Below are 18972 nucleotides of genomic sequence, written 5' to 3' on the forward strand. Positions count from 1 at the left end.
GGATATTTTGAAGGTTAAATTAAATGACAAGTTTTGTCAGTGTGGTCCATAAAGATCATAATGTGTTATTTATTTAGGGCTTTTGCTGGGACTGGGATTGTACAATGTGGAATGTCCTCTCTGGAATATTTGCAAGATTTGTGTTATGTGTTTGGAGCCTAACAACTCCAGAAATCTGCTGCGGAGAGCCTGTGGCTTTCTGGCGGTCCATTAGTGTAATGAAAGAGTGGTTATATACTTCTAATCCAGGCACGATGGGTCATAGCCACTTCTCACCACCCAGGCTGACCAAGCAAGCAGGGGGTCTTATCCTCTCTTTATTTGACGTCACATCTCTAGCACTGTCTGACAAAGAAAGCTGCATTTAATTACAGCTGTGTGTTCATTCCTGGTGGTGGGATTGCTGAAGGTATCCTGCATGGGTGTCTGGAGAGGTCATCCTCAGGGGACGAGCAAAGACAAGATGACAGGAAAAGTAGGAAAGAAGAAAACACCAACTCTATGTTACTCCCTCACCAGCATGGGTTGGTTTTTTTGGCAAGCTCACACAAGCAGCACTGGCCAAGGTTGTGCTTTTTATGCTTTGGCAACATCCTGAATGCCCCATCATGCCAGTCAGTATCATTTGTCACTGTCAGAGGAGCAGTGAAGTAGCACCTTTGCTCCATCTTTCTTAGCAAACCTGCTTAACAATAGCTCAAAACGTATGCTACATTTTTCTCATAGCCAGCCTGTTCCCTCAGAGCACCAAAGGACAGCCCACCATTGTCTCTTAGGCACTGAGTGAGTACTTTGAAAGAAGAAAACAAAAGCTTATTGGCTTGTGTGAACCTGTTGAAGCCCAAGCTAGATCGAAAGAAGCAGCAAGCCAAACTTTTGGGTGCACTCTTGGGAAGAAGGGAAACGTGGGAGGAAGTGACAGCAGACATTAAAATACTGTATGTAGTGTTTTGCAAATGAAAAATTGACATTTCAGATGTTTTTTCAGTAGATCTGGCTGAGTATTATATAGGTGATCACAGAAAATGTTTCAAATTAATGTGACAATTTTGCTATGCTCTGATTTATGAGTTCTAACTATTTTAATTTCTCTGTAACACTGAATTATTGCAGCCATTTTGGATTGAGGCCTAACAGCTTCTTTAAACCTTTAATAATTGAAAACCTGCAATTCATTTATTTCTTTCCTCTGAAAATGGAACTTCAAATTATTTTAAAATGCTGCGGAAGAAAAAAAAATCCTTATCTGGAACTAATTTGAAATTTCATCTGTATTTTGCGAAGTTCTTCAGTACAAAGTTTTATAACATGATCTGATGGTTGGACTCGAGGGTAAAGAAACAATTTGCTTAGAGCAACTGTGTAAGTTAACTCTCCAAACCACTTCATCTGTCCTTTTCCTACTGTCCCTAAATTTGTGTCAGATAATGTGAAAGGACTGCCAGTATTCTTTATAAACTGTAGGAGAAAAATAAAACCAGGGAATAATCTTAATAATTATTTTAAGAATTTAAGAATTCCTTAAGAATTTGCTTTAAGCAAGCAAATTTGCTTTTAAAGCAAGGAAGATATTATGATGTATAAAAAAATATCATCATGTACGCAGGGAGCTTTACAATGTCTTTATACAAAACCATGATGCAAACTAGTGAAGAATATTTGGAGCCTTGTCTCAGGTACCTAGCAGTCTCAAGAAAAGCATTACTAAAGTGGAAGGACTCAAAAGACAGTCACAAAAATGAGGCCTAGAAAAACTCATAATAAAAACATAATATGTTTCCCTTTCTTAGCCTGGTGAAAAAAGTAAGGATAGAAAATCATTAGTAATATATTGAAAGTAGATTGGGAACTTCTTGCTGTATCAATTCAACAAGAATTTTTTTTACATGAGAAATAGAGGTAGGATATCAAAACACAGAAAATGCTGCGATAAGAACTTAACTGAAAACAAAGAGGGAGTGGATGTTTGTAAGTTCTCCAGACTGTTCAGAATTATAATCAATTATAACGAATGTTGTGGAAAGGATATTGTGCCTTTTTTAAAAATTAGAGAAGAAGAAGATAAATATCCACATATTCTCTTACAGCCTCTGGTGTTGGTCACTGTAAAAGATGGGTTAGTAAATTAGAAGAAGAGGTGGCTTGATCTAGTAAGACAAAAATGCTTTCAAAATTAAATGTAAATAATATAAAATTTGGCTGTTGAGGTTTGAAACTGTAAACTCAATTTAGAAACTCAACAGTTCATTGATCAAAGGGAAAAGAAGTCCAGTTTAGGGGATACAGTAGGACAAAGCACAAAAACTAATAACCTAGGGAACTACCTAGTGCTTTTTTGTTGATTTGCTTTGTGTACCTACAGAGGGAAACTGAAAAGATAAATTCTTGAGACTTTTGTTTCCTTGCCCAGAATAGTATCTACCTTTCAGTTACATGGATACACAAAATTTAGATTAAGCCATTGGTGTCACCAAATCATGGATATTGTCTATGGTCAAGCTAAGATTCTAACTCTCAGTACTCTAAAGTGGCTGATATAGTCATGCTCAAATTTTTAGCTGACATTAATGATAAAATGGCCACAAGTGAATGCAATGTTTTATTTCTGCAGCAGATGATAGATTTTATCTCCCTTCTTATTTTATCCTAATGACCATTTCACCCACTGCTGCCTGACTCCCATCTGCTGTCAGAGTCTGAAACAGCCCATGAGAGCTGAGGGCAGGCGAGGCCTCCTGAGTAGAAAATTCATTCAAAAATCTTTTGTTTGGCCACTAGATGACTCTCTGATCTCTTGAAATTTAGCAGGAAAAGCAGTAGACCCTGGGAACACAAAAATAGATGTCAGGGGGTTTTTTTGTGTTTTGGGTTGATTTTCCATTTGTTGTTGATCTCAGTAGTTCGGTATGCTAAGACAGTGTGGGACAACCTACTCAGAGGTCAGGACAAAATTCAAGCTTACATATTTTTACAGCCGAACCCCTTTTTTGTTTGTTTGCTTGGTTGCTTTATTGTTTTTTTTTTCCTTTCAAGAGTCTCCCAAGACTTAAAGATAAGGAATCATAAACACACACACAAAAGGAGAAAATAAGAAACCTTGACAAACCTAACAGGCAAAGGTGAGACCCCAGTGTTGATATCATCACATGGAAAATAGGTCATGATAGGAAATGGTGTCTGATGGTCATTCCACTGATGTTCTTTGGTCCCAAAAGCTCCATATAGTTTCAATTCATTCCTTCAGCAATTTTGGTCTCTTCATGAGAATTGGTATTGTTATTCCTCCACTTCTACCACAAAAGCTTCAGGAAGCTGGTGTAGCATAAAAGTTACAGTGACTTTGCTTCCCACTTCTATCCTTCCTGCCTCCCTCTTCCGCCCAGTAGAGAGACAGTATGGTTTCTAATAAAAGGGCAAAAAATTCAGCTCTAATTCGGCATTCAACAACTGAGTGATGTAAGTGATGTCTTGATGAAGTTCATTCTGAATCATGGATTGTAAGGCTGACTGCAGAACTGACTTCTGCAGCATTTTAGAGCTTGAGAAACCTAGTAAGCTGACCAGGTAGATTATGCAGCCCTCTGAAGAGAACTAGTGGATGAGGACTTACAATAAATCCCAAGATGCAGTCTGCTCTGATGTTTTCTTCTGAATCGAAGAGCAGATGGTACGGCTGCTATTTGGTCTTCAGAATCTTAAGCAGGCTGCTACACTGTGAGTAGTAGTATCTATTAAACTGGATGGCAATAGGCAACTCAGCAAACCAAGTTTTAGTAGGAGTACTTCTATTTGTTTATGAAAAGTCTAGGAACTAACACTCCTACAGCAGATATTTATTCTTTTTTGGATGTTTACAATCCTTCCCAATGTAAATTAAACCACGACACTGTCATGTGGTATAAAAAAATCCAACATGCCCTAAAATCCAAATACATTTAACTGTGTCATTGGTTGCTGCTTACGTCTGATGGAGTAAATGGGACAAATTTGAAGAGCACGTGAAGTGAATACTTACCTAGCTTAGTTTTTGATAGCATGACCAGAATCACCAGTGAACCAAAACCATTATTTGTCCAGCTCTAGAGATGATCATATTTCAGAAGACATTATGAAAAGAGAATTGTTTGATCAGCAGAAGTTTAGTGTGATATCTGAAAGTAGGAGAAAAAAGATTTATTTTGGTTCTCTATTAAAATGTTCTAATCCTCAAATGCAAGCAGGAAATAAAACTAATTATATCTACTCCTTACAACTAAAAAAGTGTTTTCATCAAAGTGATGAGGATTTCAGAAGTATTTGAATTCTCACATGCATTTTCAAAACTTATTCTAAAATGCACTCATAATGAGTGAATGAATGAATCACTAGTTCAATTTAATAAAACAAATGTTAACTATTACATCTTTCCAAGGATAGATATTATCACTTTTTATTTCAAGATTAAATGTATTTGTAAATTCTTTCAGTAACAAAAAAATATGAGTAAAGGTCAAGCCTTAGAATAAAGACCTGGTGCCAATTATATTACTGTAAATGATATTTCAGTTTCATTCCCTGCTTTATCTCTGATCTACTTTTTATGCTGCATGAGGAATGACTTAAGCAGGGACCACAGAGTGGTGTTGGAATTTCTCAGGCAGCCATTTTCATTAGATAATTTTCAGTCAAGTGTGAAATTCACCAAGGGAGCATTTAAGATTTCTGCATCTCACTTTTTAATCTGGGTATCCTTTATTCATCTGTCTTTCTAGATAGGAAATGTCATTATTTGATGGCATTTAATAAAGTGATTTATGGAGTCTGATCAATCAGAGCTTATACCATTACAGCAAACTTGAAAAAGTATAGATGAGCAGTGAAATAAGGATATAGGAGTGCTTCCTGTCAGTGTCTTGCATTGTAAAATTTGTCAGCTAGGACCTAAAATTCAATACTGGGAAATCAAAAGGTCAAGAAGAGGACCTGCAGAAAGGTAGCTAGAATTTTTTATTACGTATATTCACCTTTGACTAGAGAATCGTGCAACATTAGCACTTCAATGTCTTCCTCATTTTAAATAGCTTCTTTCATATTCTGTGCCATGGCAGCTACAGACAGACTATAGCCATGAACAAATTGAGTCTAGAGAGAGCTTCAGAAGCAAGCTTGGCCCTCATTCAAAACCCTTTGAAATGGATGAAAGGGTCTCTATTGACTTTGATGGACTTTGGCTTGAACTATTCCAGATTCTACAGGCAGTCTTGGGTTCTGAACATGGCTCCAGATGATGTCCATGTATTTTATTCAATTGCTGCTTATCTATATGTATTGAACAGCACTTGGAATAGGTCCAGGAATACAGGACTTCCAGGATGATATTTTAACAGTGATGTTTTAACAGTGAATGCAAGAAAATAATTCTTTTTTTTTTTTTCAATGCCTCTGGATTTTCTGTGATTTCCTGCACAGTGACACAAATTTTGCATTAGGGATATCTTCCACCACTCCAGAATTAGGCCAGGTGGCCTAATTACCTCACTGGACAGGTGAGGTAAGATAGAATGCTTATGGACAAAAGAGGAAAGGAATTACTGTCCACATCAAAATTACTTCTATAACCATTCAGGCCTGGGTCAAAATTGCATGTATCAAGTTATAGCAGAAAACAGTTTTCACTGCATTTCACTGGATTCCAAAGCTGCTTGACTGTGGGAAAAGGCAGGACTGCAAGCATTATAAGGAACTCTCAGACCGAGAGAAAGGTACCTGGGAAATAACAACTTTTCTGCTTTAGAAAAACCAAAGAGATGTGACTAAGTGTTTCTGTGATTTTAGAAAGTTAGACTAAGTCTTTGAAAGTTTGTGGCCTTTATCTCCACTTCTGTGAGTGGACTGTGCTGATCCAAGAACATGACAAGGGGGACAAATAGTCTACCACCTGCTGCCGGAATTGAGCACTCACCCGCAGGTCACCAGTCTTGTCAAAGAGATTTGCATTGATGGAATATGAAATGGCATTACCATCAAAACATATGAGATTATCTTTCCTTTGAAGAAAAGCAACAGCTACACTAACTTTGAAGTTTGAAGACAGAAAGGCAATTAGTTCAAATATACTAGATACAAATAGGGAAATGCATTCAATGTTGCCACTAACAGAAACTGGCAGTTTCAAACCCTGAAAGACGGGCTTCGTAAAACACTTTCCAACTACAATTGCCCAGCTAGTGAACTGATTTTAGACCATAAGAATGGAATCACTTGAATAACCATGTCCAATCCTCAAAAAAGCAACTCTTTCTGCTATACATAAATAGATTTCACAGGACATCTACTCCATTTGCCACCATACCCTCATGAGCCACAGACTATGTTCCAATAATCCACATGTCACAGGAATAAAGCAGAGGAGATTGTGGGAATTGCACGAATTCTGTTAAATAAAACTTTGCAGATGATGTTAGAAAGTGGACTACACTATATGCTACGGAAGAGCAAACTCCCTCCTCTGCTTGCAAAAGACTAAACAAGAATCTGGTTAATGGAGAAGTCCTTGAACATATGAACAAAATACAATAATTAAGCACTTGAGAAATTACAGTGCTATTAAGGGTATCAAACTTGGGTCTTCTGCCTGCCTTTAGCTCTGTCTTAACTTCAGCTTTCTTCAGCCTACATTAGCTTAACATCAGGGCCTCAAATTTAGAATTTATTTTGAGATTTCTCAGAGCTCTGTTACAATCTCTTGAATCACTTTCAACTCTTTTTTTTTTCCATTGTTTTGAATAAAAGCTAAGCTGATCTGTTAATCTTAAAATATGTTAACTCAATCACAAATTGTTACATCCACTTCTTAAACTTCATTCTCCTGAAACACAGTGTGCTGTCTTGCTGCTGTACCAACCATCACTAACACTAACTAACTGAGTTTTGATGAAGACAAGTGAATATATCTCTGGCTGACAAGACATCCTGTCATCCATCAAAATGCAGAGCATAATAAGTGTTAAAGCCTTTACTAGTATGGTTACTCAGCTATTATCCTAGAAGATCCATTACTGTATAAGGATTAATAATTTAATAATGCTTATTTTTCTCACTAACACAAGGCATCCTTTTAAATGTAACCTATGTTAGTTATCCACATCTTTTCTGCCTGTCTGCAGGTATGTTACCTAAGACTATGGTAGGACTAGCATCAACAATTACCTGAGAATTTTCAGCAAATACGGAATATATCTGTTCTTTTTTTAACAGAATCTGCTATAACTATCATAAAACATGAATTCATAAATATGTGCTGATAATTTATTTTTGTTCAGACAAACTTGAAGATGTCATTAACAATACTTAAAACTGAGTAGTATGGAAATCAGCTTTACATTAGAACACCTCTCACACTATTTCCCCTCATAAAAGTTAAAATCAGTTGCAAATCTCCTAAAATGAGCCATCAGATTAACATTTCCTAAGATACCAGTGGTGGGTTCTCACACTGGAAATCTATTCCTCTGGCAGGCCACCAGATTTTAAATTTGGCAAGCTGTAGTGTAGTATAAGGTTTACTTGTTCAATCAAGCATTCAATTAACTAACATGTCAGTATGTTGGTCCTTTGTGAGACAAATAAAAGGCAGCTAAAGTGCATTGAGCCATCTGAATGGATAGTTGTGTAATTAATATTTGTTTTTAATTTATTGTAAAATGTCCAGATGCTCTGGCAATCAGTTCCTCGGAAATCCTTAAAATAATTGACTGAGTTCTGTAAACTTACTGGAGGGCAGCAGGTTTTCCTCTGTGTGTGATTAGAACTGGGCAAATGATTCAGGAGACTATTTCAAAAATTTTTTTTAACCTTTTTTTTTGATTAATACATTCTTTACAGTTATGACAATTTCTATGTAATTGCTTATTTGTTAAATAATAGGATTTATCAATTATCTACAGTCCATCTAAGACTGTCATTGTTTTGGGATCACACTGCATTCTCTAACTCAGTAAACCAAGCTTTATTAGTCTGAGGTTTGACAAAGCAGTGGAGCTCTTCTTGGGAGAGAAGAAAGCATGTAATATCAGGACATTTTTTTCTCAGTTAATCTCATCTTCGTAGCTACTCCAGCAGTAGGTTAATCCTAGTTGTGTAAGCACTAAACAGAGAGAGAAAGGTATTTGAAGTGTGTGGTTTTATTACATGTGTGTTGAGATAGGATGAGTTGTCCTCTGAAAGCATGGCTCTCTTTCTACCGCTTAGATGAGTAACTTAGACTATATGTGCAACTTTTAGGTGAAAAAAATAGAGGGGGGCAGGAATCAGAGCCTTTCAGACTGTTTTTGTCCCACTGAACTACAGTATGTAAATTAAGAGCATTGCTACTCTAGACAACTCCTATAGCCAATGGAGATACAGGCACCTTCAGAGAATGATGTACCTTGGACACCCCATTCCTATTAAGTACTGAAAAAGCCTAAGTCTATATTGATAATTGAAATCAGAAGAATCAGATCTTTATGTAACAAAAGGTTGTATTTCATCAAGGTCTCAGAGTAAATGTGATGCTTCTTAGCTAACCAAAAAAGATAAGAAGCTGGGCTGATTGGCTTTATTGCACATTTTATACTTACATTCCCTGATGACACTGAAAACATGGGAATTGCAAGGACATTTCTAAACATCATTTCATTGGTGACCGTTTGTGAGGCCCATATGATACTACAGGCCCTAGTGGGAGGACCCTTCTGTGCTCCACTGTGCTATCTCCAATACACTGCTTTGTAAGTCTAGTAAATCCTAGAATTGATTTTTTAAATCTCTATTCCCTGTTGCATTTGCATCATTCAGTTATGCATTCCCCCCACTCATACGTTGGGTAAAATGTCATTTGCAGAAGGATCATTCCCACTACTATCACCCTGCTTTATTTTTCCTCTGACCAAAGTTGCATTGATTTTTCTACTGCCTTCTTCCTGACTAACAGTTAATGATCACACTCAATGTACAGATAATAGAGATGCCAGCATCCTTGTAGTGGTTAGCTGTGATCACACAGAGCCATTGTCACACACAAATAGAATCACAGAATCATAGAATTGTAGAATGGTTTGGGTTGGAAAGGACCTTAAAGATCATCTAGTTCTAACCCCCCTGCCATGGGCAGGGACACCTTCCACTAGATCAGGTTGCTCAGAGCCCCATCCAACCTGACCTTGAACGCTTCCAGGGATGGGGCATCCACAACTTCTCTGGGAAACCTGTTCCAGTGCCTCACTACAAACAAAAGTAATAACAGGGATCCCACAAGCATTCATGTACATAGATACATTTATTTGAATGATAATGGAAACCTCACCAAGAAGGGGTAGATTAGCTCATAAATCAGATTTAAGAAGTATCTTTTCAAACTCTACATCTTGCATTCAAGATATAGTGGGTTCATTTTTAAGACAAACTGCTTAGTAGATACCTTTTTGACATGTAATACGCTAGTGCTAAACCTGTATGTTTAAAAATCCTAATATATTTAATGTTTAGTAGGATATGATATTGAATTCTATGTTTTGTAAGATTTATGTTACAGCTATGAAAGCTTTTTAAAATATGTGAGTAATATTTTTCCAAGATCCACTTAAGCTGTCTTCAATGTTCAGTTTCTGACTAGAGTCTGCTTGGGGGCTTCATTTTCAGGTGGCAGAAGTTTGACATTGTGTGCTGGTTTTGCTGGGATACAGTTAATTTTCTTCATAGTAGCTAGTATGGGGCTATGTTTTGGATTTGTGCTGGAAACAGTGTTGATAACACAAGGATGTTTTAGTTATTGCTGAGCAGGGCTTACACAGAGTCAAGGCCTTTTCTGCTCCTCACACCACCCCACAGCGAGTAGGCTGGGGGTGCACAAGAAGTTGGGAGGGGACACAGCCGGGACAGCTGACCCCAACTGACCAAAGGGATATTCCATACCATATGACGTCATGCTCAGCATATAAAGCTGGGGGAAGAAGAAGGAAGGGGGGACATTTGGAGTGATGGCATTTGTCTTCCCAAGTAACCATTACACGTGATGGAGCCCTGCTTTCCTGGAGATGGCTGGACACCTGCCTGCCCATGGGAAGTGGTGAATGAATTCCTTGTTTTGCTTTGCTTGTGCATGTGGCTTTTGCTTTCCCTATTAAACTGTCTTTATCACAACCCACGAGCTTTCTCACTTTTCCCCTTCCGATTGTCTCCCCATCCCACCGGGGGGGAGTGAGCGAAGGGCTGTGTGGGGCTTAGTTGCCGGCTGTGGTTAAACCACGACACACTGTTTGGAGAAATAATCAGTTTGGGAGGTCTTCAGTGAAGTACAGAGAAGATGAGACACCACAAATGACTAGTTGTATTTGTAAAACACTGACCATTATGAACAAAACTAATACAAAACTAAGCGTTTCATGTTTTTGAGCTATTCAGTCTGAAACTAGTTCATATAAGATTTGGAATGGTTAAAGAATATGACTTGAGTTTTCCTGCCAATATGACAACTCTATGAAACTCAAAATGGTACATTTTCCTTTTCCTTAGCATTGTTTGTTTCAGTAAAGCACACCTGAATTTTGGAAAAAGTTCTATGGATCTTGCAAACCGAACTGCTCCCTAAATATCAATACAAATCTTATTCCTGTTTCAAGGAAATAAGAAACATATGACAGTCCATAGCTGAACATGAAACAAATTCTTCCCCTAACATTTTTTGTTCCTGCTTTATTTCCATTCACGTTATCTTGGACATCATTCTTAGGAAAGTCATTAAAAGCTCAAAGTTATGTATGAGATTAAGGATTTCAGGAGAATGAAACTGAAGATAGGTTTTCAGTACTGATATCACTTGCAGTATGCAAACATTTGATATTTCTATTGCTCTTGGGGTACATTATCAGCAGACAGTGAACACAACTTTGGGTTCCTATGGATTAAGAAAAGTTGCTAGCATGCTGTGAAATGGAAAAGCAAAAGATTATCTTTTTTATTTAGCATATGTATGCAAGTTTCTAGCATGCCGAAATTTAAAGGGTATCATTTCTATAATTGGTGCTCCTAACACAGTGAAACTGTTATCTGCACGTTTCTGAGTTTATCTGTATACAAAGCATAAATATTAAAGAACAGCCCAAGATTTCTGCTGAGCATGACTTTTTTTTAGAACCTTTTTCTTCTGCCAATCTTTTTTCCCTTATTCCTTCAACCTGAAGGAGAGATAAAGAAGTAGAAAACTCTTTTACAGTCCTTAGCTAGAGCTAATGGGACTCAGGCAATATTATTGCCAGGATGAATCTGCATATTAACTGACCCTTTGTGTAGGGGTCTAGCACTTGACACTTTTTTATATTGCCATAATTAAAATGAGTCTATGGGTCAATTAAAGTGAACTTTTCAATATTAATGACCTTTGATTACACCTAACGGAAGAATCAATGGTATAAAGTCAGCACAGGCTGGAAATACTAATCCAGAAAGCCTGTCAGGTAGGCAGACATACCATGTAATGAGGTTTGAATTTAAAGCTAAAGTAGGGCTATGTCATATTAGCAAATAAACAGAGTTGTACCATATAGTTCTATGATAAACATTAACAGGTCCTTGCATTCATCTAAGGTACCTCTGTTCAGTGAAGCTGTAGCTTAACACACAATTTAAGTTTCTTAAAAGTAACTGTTGCTGATGCTCAGTCAGATGCTTTAATTACCAGCAATGTTATGGTGGTCCATGATTTGTTATACTGGATCTACTTTCAGTAGCAATACATTTATTTATTTATTTCAATAAGATTGTTTTATTAAAGGACTTTAGCGGGATAGGTGAGCGAATTCTTTTTCTTCCACAACCTCTGGAAATGACAATATTCTCTGGGCAAGGATTCAGTTCTGACAGTCTCTGTAACTGATTTTTAGTGATGGGCTTGTTCATGGAAAAGGGCCTTATATCACCCACAGGTGGTTTGATGAGGAGGAAGATTTTTGGATAGGTAAAAAGATCTGTAATCTTTTATCAGGTGAAATAAAAACTTCATGGGTGAGGATGTGGAATAACTGGGCTATTCTAGTTCTTGAAATGAAATTTCATCTGTCAAGGACTCAGAAGTATAACTCTCAGTAATCCAGTCCAGACGAAGCACTCACAGGTCTTGACAGAACTGATTTTCACTCTGTATCCACCAGGCAAGATTTCTAAAAGCAGTCAGCACTAGCCTAACTATGGCCCAAATAACTTTGGTGAAAGTTCACCAATGAGTTCAATGGGAAAAGAGTCAAGTCAATAGTAAGTACTTTTCAAAGTCCCATCATTTAGCTTTTGAAATAAACGTATCAGTTCAAAGAAAGATAAGATGAGAAAAGTCAAGAAATATTAATGCCAGCCGCCTCTTTACTTAGGAACAACTATACAACAATAGTTGAGCATGTCTGAACAACAGAACACAGCTAGTTTCAGTGTTATGCTTCCAAAATATTACAGTGAGGGGAAAAACATTCAAATTATGAAAAAACCTTTGTGGCACTATCCATTAAAATATGCCAAAGAAAAAGATGGATGGATACTTCACTGGAGCATTCTTTTATTTATAAATACACAAGTCAGTAGCAGCATAGTTCATTCTAAAAGGGTACTTCATTATTGCAAAGTGTAGTGCTCCTTGGTATTTTTCCTCCAGTAAGTAGCAATATGTCAAACCCCACATATTTAACTCACTTCTCTTGATGTCAGAAGACCATGGCATACCCTAAAGAACAAATATTTGAATATTGTTAAAATCCTGTCAGTGAAGTCTTGGGTATCCATCTGTTGCACAGATAATATACATACTAAAATGACTGCCATTTATTACCAATGCTAACAAAATAGTCAAGACTTCTTGTGTGTGCGTATGCATTATATATATACACACAGAGTATGCATATGTATATTATATACATCTATTAGTTATATATCAATATGCATATAAATTTCTGCTTAAATATTTACAAACAATTAGTATCTTTTTCAGACTCAGTTTTTATATTGCTTTCAGCTGAAAGGGCATATGGAAACAATAGGAACATATGGAAAAAAAGATCTGTTTTAAGACCAGATCACAATATATTTACTCATGTTGAATAACATACAAGGAATATTCTTTCCGTGTCATAAAGTACTTTGCTGTGAAGAAGTGTCACAATGCAGCACTTCGTATTTACTCACACTGTTAGGTATTTGCCGTTTATTTACCTGCAGCAGTGATAGTGTCGTGTCAGAACTAAATTTTGGGTTTGATTGTTTCATTTATTTGCAAATTCTACCCCATGATAATTTTCTTGAATCAGGGTTACTCTTTTATTTACACAAACTGGGAACAAGCTCTTACCTCTACTCTATAGGAATTACCAAGAAAGATTATTGAGGTCTCCCATTTATAAGCATTATGCTGCTTAGTTTATGAGCTTAAAAATATGACTTTTCAAAATAGATTGCCAAGGCCACTCTGTATCCAGTGTTTAAACAGTGAAAAATTATTTGCTACTTAAGGCTGATGAGACTGCATATTTTACTCACCCTATTTTGCCTAGGCAGTAGCATGGATCTCCAAAGTGTGAATGGTTTTACGTATGAGGGGTGCATGGTTACTCACCCTCATGCACCTTGGAGAAGAGAAAGAACAGAATTTCAAGTTCAGCTCTAAACATCTTCCTTGAACAGCCTGAAGTTTAACTGCAAACTCTCCACCCTTTTCTGTTGTACCCACATTGGTTCCAAATTCCACCTGAGTTCCTGTCAAAATAGCTGGAGATACTGGCTCTACAGCACTTCAGAGGCTCAAGCCCATAAACTAAACTCCAATTTTCTATTTGTGCCCAACACATGTACCAACACACAGCCACACAAGAGAAAGTCAAAGGGATGTTTGAAAAGCATTAACCCACTTTACCTAGGAAAATGCCAATTTGCATAGATGATTACTGTATGTACAAGTAAGAATATGCAATTAAGGCCCTTCTGGTAGACATCACACATGAGACTTCCATTGAATTCTATAGGAGGTTGATGCAGAGGTCTTGATCCTGGCTAGTCCTACTTCTTGATTTTAGCCCAAAGTAAATATCACATGAAGGGGATAGATCTTTTATTTTAAAAATCCTCATCCTGCAAACACTTGAAGAGGCAGGCAGTTTTACATACATGGATCATCTGCAGAATCAGAAATGCTCCAAAGCCCCAAAATAAAAATATGAAAAAAAAAGAGAAAAAGTGTCATCATATAAAAGCATAATCTCAATCTGAATGGCTTCTGCTAATGGAATTTCTATGATTCCTCTAGACACATCCACCTGAATATGTTTACATTTGTGCTTGATGCAAAATATTTAAAATTAAGAAATGAAAGTGCATATTACTAGCTGCTCAATTATAAGTCCTATAAGACAAATTCTAGTTTATTTCTCAAATGTAAATATGGTTAAAGTAACTGTTAATTTCAATGGCATGGTGGCATTTCAATGTAGAAAAAAACAGAACTTCACAGGGGATTTGTATTATTTAGGCAAGATAACACTGTTTTGCAAAAGAGATAATGCAGAATGCCACAACCACTTAAAAAAAAAAAAAAGAGTACAGCACTGGTAGTTTATACCTGTATAGATTATATCTATATAATCTGGAGTAAACCCACTGATATGCCAAGTAACAGAGGATTCTTAGATCATTGCCTTTTTCCAACCTAACATCTACGCTACCCTCTTTTTGATTTACAAGCAGTTCAGTAAAGTATCTGATCCCAGTATTCATTAATTTTCTTTACAATAAAACTGTAAAAAAATCTGACAGATTAAACTAACATTGTGTCAGAGGATCCATGAGCGTAGAGCAGTTTTACATGTCAAATTTGAACTCAGAGAAGTTAAATATTTCATAATAATAAAGTAAGCAAATAAATTCCAGACTTGCCATGGAAACACTGACACTCATGAACTAACAGCGGCACTTGATCACACTCTAGTCATGTATTATTATCCTTTAGACCCTAATTCTGCAGTGAAACTGCCCTCAGCATGGTAGCCCGATCATACCTCCTCACATATTTCTGGATTAATTCTTTGGGACCAGGACTTTCATCTTTCTCCTGGGTTATAAAGCATAAAACACACTGTTTGCACAGCATAAGCAGCAACACATACAACTTTTTAGTCACAGCCAAGTATAATTATGGACAGGATACCGTTAGCTACTCTAGTAGAAATCTTCCACAGAAAATAACTAAATCTTAAAACTAGCAGTAGCTATCTCAGCCCACTACTTCCTCTGTAGCTGCAGACAGAAGGTTGGGAACCAGGCGGGCTGAGGTACCTGATCCCATAAGATGCTGCACGTCTCGGGTGAGATCCAGCGTTCTCTCAACTCCAGCCAACGTTGGTTGGAGTTACAGATGTTCAACACATCGCATAAACAGGTCTATAAACTCTGACAGATTTTTGCACATCACTTACCTGAATATGAAAGACACTAAAATGAAATGAGGCAGGATAGTTAAGACTGTGCACACTCTAGCACAGTCCGAAGGCCATTTTTTGTCACACCCTGAAGGCCGTATCTTGTTACACACTGCTTTTAATCTGAAATCCACATATGGATCGATACCATATTGCCCTAAAAAATCTGCTATGAGGGTTTGGGTTTTTTTTTTCATTTTATACAGCCATAATGACTTGAGGGGGAAAAATCCTAACAAATGAAAACAAAGTAACCTGGAAACATAAGATGGAGACAAAATTTGACAGCGACAAAACCTATTTTGCTACCCATCCTTACAGTCTTCTACCTATATGCACAGCCAATAACCAGTGAACATTTTGGTCATGACAGTAAAACATTTTACAAAGGCTCTCTATTTTTCAAGAGGACATGAATTGAACTTTTAATAAAATGTTATCCTCAAAGCAATTCAAAAGGTTGCATTTTGAAAAGACAAAGAAAATCGTATCCAAGCAAAAGAGATTCTATAAAACTGCTACCCAAATAGCTAACAGAAAGCTTGAAACGTGACACAAAAGAAAGATGTGCAAAGATCCTAACATTGCAGTCATATTGCAAGTCAGTACTTCAAGAGCAATGAATGAGATACAAATATTTACCCTAGGTAGCTAAACTGAAGAATGTAAACAGATTCCACAGATATAATATAATTTGTCAATATCTTTACTGCTGCAAATGGAAATGTTAACTCAGGCAGGTCACTGATCCTGAAAGATGAGTATAATCAGTTACATTTTTTATCTGTCAATCATTCACATCATTGCCTTTGTCGCAGCTGACTGCTCCCCTGCCTTCCATTTCTTGTTTCAAGGCACTGAACAACTTTTTATATCCACTTTTCACTCGGTCTTTTTCACTGTTTTCCTACTGCCATCTCAGATTAACACTGCTTGTTTCAGAACTAGTCTGTTTTCTTCCCTTATTTTCACAGTATTGCCTGTTTCCACTGTCTTCCATCTCAGAAAGGTGGCCCTTCTGGTCTCTGAAATGCCATCTTAAATCTCACTTCTTCTCAAGGTCCACAAATTTTAACCACCTCCTAAACAATAAAATCTGATCCAAAGCTCACTGAAGTCTGTGAGAGCCTTTCCATTAACTTCAATGGACTATGAATCAGGACCAGATTGCTGTCAGTAACTTTGGACTGAAATCTAGCGCAAAAGGATCTGTATGGGTATCTTTGTTGTTAATAACAGACTGCTACTTGAACATAGTCGTGGCAATACTATATCCTAGATTAATACCATCTGTGAATACTTCCAACACATTTTCTCCAGACCTTACACAAAGGACTAAGGCCTTAATTTTGTTGTTACCTTTATCTGCACAAATTTGGAGTGATGCCAAAGACTTCTGACAGAGCTTGAATAAATAAGCATAGACTAGCTCCTATCACTTCCTTTATATACTACAAAATACCATTCTACATCTAGCTAGGTAGAACAAGGAAAATTGTTGTGTTTATGAACCAGGTTAATAAATCATTACAAAAAAACCCAGAGTTAAAATGGCTGTTTAGATAGAGAGATGGAGCATTTGGAAAGCACAGTGAAAAGTTTAAAGCCAGTATGTTTTAAATTCTCACTAGTGAGGATGTGCAATGCTGTTCTTGCAAGGATCCTCTCTCTAATCCTGTATTATTCAACTAAGAGCAATTTGAAGAAAAAGCATTCCAGAAATCAAAAATAACAATGTGACTCCACTTCATTCTTCTTGTCTTCATAAACATTCTGTTATTTATTCCCTCTTCATGTAATTCTCCCTGCCTCTCCCAACCTCGGTTCTCTAATGCATATTTTTATAAGGGGAAACTAAAATAAATTACTTTTGCACACCCTTCCTTCTCCTACCACTTAGGTTTTAATTTTTTAGAATTGACTTGGTTGTAAAGCCAGTGCCTTTCTGCAATCCCACAGTGCTCCCACCAAGTGATATAGGGAATTCAGTTCTAACAGACAATATGAGAGACCTAATGCAGTATAATAATTAAGATACACAAATACTATGTAGAGGACTCTGTTCACATTATGGAAAAAGCTATCATTATCAGACAGCAGCTATTGCCAATACAAAGCTAAAATATTACACATTTATTAAAAGGTATGTTGTGATTTGAGGCTATTTCAGCAGTAATTTGACAGTAACAACAATTCACAGTTTTCACATCTTTACCCTATATTGTACTAATGAAGGTACTTTGGGGGAGGGTATAAAAGTAACATTGCCTATTACCACATAACTTTGCCAAGTGTATCAGCAAACACAAAGCCAGTTAGATGATCTTCACTGAAGGGGTGCAGTTTTGGGGTGTTTTATTTATTTTTTTAAAAAAAGATATTTATGCTGATGCTTTTATTATAGTGAAGTACACTCCACCCTCACAGCTTCAGCTATGGGAGGCAAACACTTTGTAGAAATGAAATTACTGTTGCAACAAGGTTGCTTATGACATTGTTTAATACAAAAAGGAGCCAGGACACAGTACATTGATAGGGGGTGGAGTGTATTGTATATACAGAAGAGGGGTATTACTTCTGCTCTGCCATCTGACATTGATGTGGGAAGAGGGGACAAAAACAAATGCATTTTCTTTCCAGTACTGAAACATGCAAAGACAAAATGCTTATTACAAGTTGGTTGCAGCTCAGAATAATAATAAAAAAAAGAATAGACAGCTCTAGAAATGCCCCAGTATACTTAATTTGTTTAGATTTCTTTAAAATATATATTTAACACTGATCTTTCACTTCAAAACTTAGAATTAAGCAATGAGTGAATAGGATCTGAAATAAAGACAAGGCATTTCTCACATCACATTAAAAGGTATCTTTTAAATGCAGCTGTGGATTTTAAACTTAGACTGAACAAGATTTTTTAGTTGCTTGGAATTTGAAAGGCACAATGAACTTGGCCAAATTACAACTTTTTTCTTTAAGTGGAATTGTAAATATGCAATAAATTGCTGTTTCAAAGAGGCAACATGCAGATTTCAAACCTACTTGTTTCTTGCAGGATTCTGTTGATCTGTGCAGGAAGAGGTATTGAAGCAGTGGTGCAGTGAGAATCACTACAGCAATACAAATCCACAGCTCAAGCATGAGATCCTAGAGGCTGGATCTCTGAGGAGCAACACTGAGTATACTGTTCTCCAAAATACACCACTTCATTTAACCAGTGAATATAGTTTCAGGAAAACAGCTGCTCACCAACTTTTTTCCAAAAGAAAAAAAGGTAGGGAGGGTGGGAGGAGGGAAGAGGTGAAAGAGCTTATGCGTTATGATGACATTTAGCAGAGAGTTGCAAATAGAAAGCAAAGACATATTTTAAATGTGATAGATTTCAACCAGAAATGTGAAAGCATTTTCCCCTGTTAATATCTTGCCAGAGTTGGCTGGGACAAAATTTGGGTTGCAGGCTGAAGCAACAGTGTTGAGAAACAAAACAAACAGGCATTTGCCCACG

The sequence above is a fragment of the Pygoscelis adeliae genome, unplaced genomic scaffold (assembly GCF_000699105.1).
Source record: "Pygoscelis adeliae isolate BGI_AS28 unplaced genomic scaffold, ASM69910v1 Scaffold168, whole genome shotgun sequence".
In the NCBI taxonomy this organism is placed as follows: Eukaryota; Metazoa; Chordata; class Aves; order Sphenisciformes; family Spheniscidae; genus Pygoscelis; species Pygoscelis adeliae.